The sequence below is a fragment of the Neomonachus schauinslandi genome, chromosome 11 (genome assembly GCF_002201575.2).
Source record: "Neomonachus schauinslandi chromosome 11, ASM220157v2, whole genome shotgun sequence".
Classification (NCBI taxonomy): Eukaryota; Metazoa; Chordata; class Mammalia; order Carnivora; family Phocidae; genus Neomonachus; species Neomonachus schauinslandi.
This window is the reverse complement of record NC_058413.1, coordinates 4,888,809-4,893,227: the sequence shown is the minus strand read 5'-3', so window position 1 is coordinate 4,893,227 and position 4,419 is coordinate 4,888,809. Positions and strand designations below refer to the sequence as shown.

At 53.7% G+C, this 4,419-nt stretch overlaps 1 protein-coding gene across 1 annotated transcript in view; it reads right to left on the bottom strand.

Moving 5' to 3' along the window:
• C11H11orf24 (chromosome 11 C11orf24 homolog) overlaps nucleotides 1-3,915 on the bottom strand; it is an 11,952-nt gene extending 8,037 nt beyond the window's left edge. The window contains exons 1-2 of the mRNA XM_044919471.1: nucleotides 3,763-3,915; nucleotides 3,416-3,616 (exon numbers count right to left, since the gene is read on the bottom strand). The gene's annotated coding sequence lies outside the window, so the exon portion shown is untranslated. The remainder of the gene's footprint in view (nucleotides 1-3,415; nucleotides 3,617-3,762) is intronic.
• Nucleotides 3,916-4,419: the final 504 nt, after the last annotated feature.

Below are 4,419 nucleotides of genomic sequence, written 5' to 3'. Positions count from 1 at the left end.
CCACCCATCCATCCATCCATCCATCCATCCACCCACCCATCCATCAATCACCCACCTACCCATCCACCCATCATCCACCCATCCACCCATCCATCCATCCATCCATCCATCCACCCATCCACCCATCCACCCATCCATCCACCCATCCACCCATCCATCCATCCATCCATCCAATATTCCCTGAGTGCCTGCTCATGTGCCGGGCAGTACATGTAGAACAAGAAGATAAAAGCCACACAACTCTTTCCTCCAGGGAGCCTGCCATCCAGTAGGAGACACAGAAAAGAGGTCACTGCAAGCTGTTGCAAGCATGGAGCAGAGGTGTGACTCAGTGCCTGGAAGCAGGCAGGGATGACACATGGGAAGGCCTTGATGTGTAAGTTGGAGGCTGGTCCTCTGTGTGGAGGCCCCAAAGGTGGGTGGGGGAGCACAGGGTGCTGTGGGGCTCAGAGGAGGCACTGAATTCTGGTGGGTCGAGGGGTGTGGCCAGGGAAGGCTTCCTGGGAAAGCAACAGGTGGGCCATGTTCTGAAAGATGGATGGAATCCACCTGGGAAGGAGTGGGGGAGGCGGGTGGGAGGGCACAGCAAATGACAGCAGCAGGGCCAGAGGCTGAGGGACAGTGTGCTGTGACCTGGGATTAGACCAGAGATTGGCGGGGGAGCTGAGGCAGGAAGGTGCTTGGGCAGCAGGGACAGAGGAGGGGCAGGCATGAGAGGAGCCCAGCAAGGAGGCGGCAGGGGTGGCAATGCAGGCAGGAGGAGACAAGGTCACAGGAGGCCGACGGACTGGACCAGGGGGTGCCACTGTGAGAGACAGAGGTAGTTGTGAGGACCTGGTCACCCAGCTGTCTGCAGAAACTTCCAGAAATGCCACAACAGCTGAGCCTCACCAAGAGGAGGACTGGGCGCAGCCAGAGCTGGCTTCCTGAGTGCACAGGGGTCGCCCCTCCCTCACCCTGGGGCCCTCCAGTGTGCTGGCAGGCTGGGGTCCCTCGCTGCAGGGGTACACTGGGGAGCAGAGGGGCCCACTGGCCTCAAGCGTCCCATCACTTTATGCCCTGCTGGTCCTGGGTGTGCCCTGATCCTGTCCTGAGACCCGCGTGGCTACCTGCAGGGCCCAGGTCCTCTCCAGACAAAGACACAGTCCCATGCAGTCATGACTGGTCCCATGACTAAACAGCTGATCCGGGCACAGGGCACACAGAACACAGGCCTGCTGGGAGTGGAGGGCAGGCAATGAGCCTGGGGCTCCTAAGGGCACCTCCGAAATCAGTCCTGCCTGAAGACACCCAAGGCCTTTGGTCTTTCCACTGGCCCTTACCATGAAGTTCTTTAGTTGCACAGAACGTCATGGAAGACAGCACTCGAGTCATGCTAAGTGAAAACGTCCTGACCGGCTCCTTACCTGACATGGAAGCTACCCACTACCCTCCCTGGCCCTGCAACTAGGCAGGCTCCTGGTGACTGGGGCAGGCTCACTCTTTCCATGAGCCCTGAGTCACAAATCAATCACTTTCACAAACCCCATCCCAGCTCTGATCCACATGCCATCCCACAGCTTCCAGAAAGATCCTTGGAACCCACAAAGGTGACCCAGCCTCCACTGCTCAGACCCCACTATCCCAGGATAACCTCCAAACTCATTAACATGGTCTTCAAAATCTGGCCCTGCTACCTCTGCCCGATGGGCCCAGCCCCACTGGGCATGTGGAATTCCTCCAGGTTCCAACCCAGTACCAGGCTTAGCCACCAGTCTGCCCCAACAAGCACATCCAGCCCTGCTGGGAGCTCCGCCAAGCAGCCCCTGCGTGGCAGAAAGGGACATGTAGAGAGTGGCCACACGGTGGTTTTCTATCTCCTGTGATCAGAGGGGACTGTGAGAAAGTGGCCCCATGACTGGAAAGCCCCACAAGCACAAACCCTTCTGGAAGTCTGGTGCATTCCTTGATGCTTCTCACCCCTTTGCAAGAGTCCCTAGCTTTATTTTAGTTTCAAGTTACACCTTCCATCCAAAACTGTCCGTAAGGGCTCCTGGGAGCTTAGAGGTCTAGAGGACTCAGCCCAGAAGCTACCGATCTGCATCTGTTTTCTTTCTTTTCTCTTCTTTTTTTCTTTTTTTTTTAAGATTTTATTTATTTATTCGACAGAGAGAGAGAGCCAGAGAGCACAAGCAGGGGGAGGGGCGGAGGAAGAGGGAGAAGCAGGCTCCCCACTGAGCAGGGAGCCCCACATGGGGCCCGATCCTAGGACCCCGGGATCATGACCTGAGCCGAAGGCAGACACCCAACCCACTGAGCCACCCAGGAGCCCCTGCATCTGTTTTCTAGACTATAAAAGTCATTCTTTGTTCTGACAGAAACAAGTGGGGGCAGGGTGGGGAGAGAAGAAACAAACCAATACCATAAGAAGAAAGAACTGAAACTGGAAGGTTTCAGGAACAAAGAACCCACACACCCCACGAGCTGAGGCAATGCAGTTGGGCTCTCAGTAAATAAATGTATTTAAATGGCTCATTCTTTGGCCAGTCACATCTACAGAAGGCATTTAAAATGCTACCACTGCTGAGCCCAACGTGCTCCCTGCATGGACCTGGGGTCCGCTGGGGTGGGATGACGTGACCAGGGCTTCTTGCATGTACCACAGGCCTTAGGCCTTCTGCTGCCCGCCTCACCACAAATCTCTAGGGCAGGGTCAGCAAACTTCTTCTGTAAAGAGCTAGACAGCAAATGTTTTAGATTTTGTGGGCCACACCATCTCTGTCTCAGCTACTTAAGTCAGCTGCTGCAGTGCAAAAGGTGGGCCATTTGTAAATGATGGGTGTGGCTGTGTCCCAATAAAACTTTATTTACAAAAACAGACAGGAGGTGGGACTTGGCCCATGGGCCCTAGTTTGCCAACCCTGCTCTAGCACTGGAATGAACTTCAGAGTGGATAATTCAGCTAAGGGACGGAGGAACCGATTCACTGCGCCCAGTGGATTTCCTCCTTCTCTTTCAGTTCCTCATGCGGAACAGACACGGACTGGACTGTCTCGTTAGTGGTCTGGGGACAGCCTCTAGTCTGTCTCTTCCTGGGAATGCTGCTGCCAGGCGGCTCCTCCTTCACCCCCAGCATCAGTAGGGGGTAAGCATTGCGATATTTCAACACCAGGCCAAGAGAAAACCTCTTGCGGTACCCAGTGTTTGTGTCAGAAGAACAGAAGAGGGCCACAGAGGACCACATGCTCCCAGCCCCTGCTGTCCATCCCTGCTCGTGGCCCCACCCTGCCAGGCTACCTGGGAGGGCAGGACCTCTGACGGTGAAGCGCCACAGAACAGGGCCCTCCTGGTTGCGGCAAAGCTTGGGCCCTCTGGCCCTCGGGGCCCTCTCTGGGCTCACTGTCCCGACACTGCAGGCAGGGCCACGGACACTCACCAGACGCAGTTGCTCAGGGCGTGCTCTCGAGCTGGGCCGTTGTCCTTGCTGGAGAGCGGCGGGCTTGGCTCCGTGTGCTTGCTGGCTGAGGTCTGGCTTTGCAGGAGGCGAGAGCAGCTTCGAGGAGCACTTGCTGGCCATGGCATGCTTTGCGGCACACGTGGGACACGGGCAGATGCCCCGCTCTGGCAACAGACGCATCTACGGTTTGAAAAAAGAGTAAATATTCCTTAGGAAAAGCATACGGGGGAAAAAACCCGGGCGGGGCGGGGAGGCACTGAAACAGCAGCCTTGAACAGATCATTGTGCTGGGAAGGAGTATTAGAACTTTCAACGTCAAGACTTACGAGGTAGCACTTTCTACTGCTGGAATTTCTTCAAAGGAAGCAAGTGGATGGATGTTTAAAGATGAAGGTCTAAAAAGGTGTTCATCGCGGTGTTATAACAGCAAAACAAGTGGAACGGTTATAGAAGATACGGTCCCAACCACATATAAATACTACGGCAGCCGTTCAGAAATACACTGGCTGGCTCCGTCAGGTGGAGTGTGTGCCTCTTGATCTCGGGTTGTGAGTTCAAGCCCCGCATTGGGTGCAGAGATTGCTTAAAAATAAAATCTTGAAAAAATACATAGCTTTCTATTTATTGACACGGGCCGCATGCATCATTAGATGGAAAAAAGCAGGTCATACAACAGCATACACACCGTGACTCTCTTTTTATTTAAATAGACATTTGTTAAGGGGTCTGGAGAGATTTACACCAGAGCATTAATGATGGTTATGCCTGGGGAATGAATTTACTGGTGATTTTCTACTTCATATACATACATATACACATATGTGCGTGTATATATATATACATACATATCTTTTTTTTTTTTTTTGCACAAGCATGTATCGCTTTTGGAAAACATTTCTGAAAGGCTCATGAAAGAAACCAATGTCCGATTTTCTTCAAGTATTTTGAGCTCCGGGGCAGAAAGGCACAGAGTAACCCCACTG